This window comes from Kogia breviceps, chromosome 17 (genome assembly GCF_026419965.1).
Source record: "Kogia breviceps isolate mKogBre1 chromosome 17, mKogBre1 haplotype 1, whole genome shotgun sequence".
NCBI lineage: Eukaryota > Metazoa > Chordata > Mammalia > Artiodactyla > Physeteridae > Kogia > Kogia breviceps.
In genome coordinates this window covers 1,199,848-1,200,825 of record NC_081326.1, presented here as the reverse complement: position 1 = coordinate 1,200,825, position 978 = coordinate 1,199,848, and the positions used below count along the sequence as shown (strand labels likewise).

Genomic DNA, 978 nt, shown 5'->3' with positions numbered 1-978 from the left:
AGGGACGGGCCATCAGCTGCCTGTCTCCTCTCTGGGCAGCTGTCATCTCTGGGGTAGGAAACGCTCTCTCCCCACCGCTCTGGCCGAATGTCTTTGTTCCATGATCTTTGGAGCAAAGGCCTTTATCGGTGATGCCTCTCTCTGTCAGATGCATGACCGGGTCAATTTTTATTTGTGCCAAGAGAAGCCCTCTGTGACCTTCTCAGTTTGGGTTATGTTCTTTGTATGGTGGACTTTGAATTGACTGTGAAAACATCTAATTTATATGTAATTAAGTGAATGCTCAAATTACAACATATAAAAGTAGACCAAGGAGAACAAGAAGTACATTTTAAGAATCAGCCTGAAACTTCTGCACAAAGTTCCTACAGTGTCCTGCGTTTCTCTGAATCTGTAGAAGGAGAAAATCACCTTGGAATTCTCCCTCCCTCCCCCCTCACCTCCTCCACACCCCCCCCCTTTGCTTCCTTCTCTCATTCTCTGTCTGTCTCTTTTTGTTTCTTCCTTAATTCCTGTCTCTTCAATTAGCAATAATCGCACCTCGGATAAACGTCACTGGCCACGATCTTGCAACTGCACAAAGCTTGAAGAAGAGTCACACTTGTGTGCTCACCTTTAATTTTGCGGATTTGAGCTGGGTAGGATGGCACAGGCCTTCACCCTTGGGCAGAGCTGCTTTGCCTAAGAGCCCTTGGGGGCCAGAGCATCGATGGTGGACAGAACATACCGGAAGGTGGTTCTAGGAACATTTTGGGGAAAAAAGAGGTGGGCCCGTGACCCTTTCCATTGTGAAGTTCTGTGTTATCGGAACACGTCCTCATTTTGCTGGCAGGAAAGGGTCTTAAGGTGCAATTCATCGTGATAGGAAGAAGTGTCAGACTGAAAACGGAGGCATGTGTAGAGCAGAGGTACTTCCGTGACAGTATCTGTATCTGGCAACCACAGGTCTATCCATCTGCACAGTAGTTATGCTTTCAA

General features: G+C 47.0%; 1 pseudogene; it reads right to left on the bottom strand.

Moving 5' to 3' along the window:
- Positions 1–517: 517 nt before the first annotated feature.
- On the bottom strand, positions 518–585 carry LOC131744277 (U4 spliceosomal RNA; annotated as a pseudogene).
- Between the last annotated feature and the right edge of the window lie 393 nt (positions 586–978).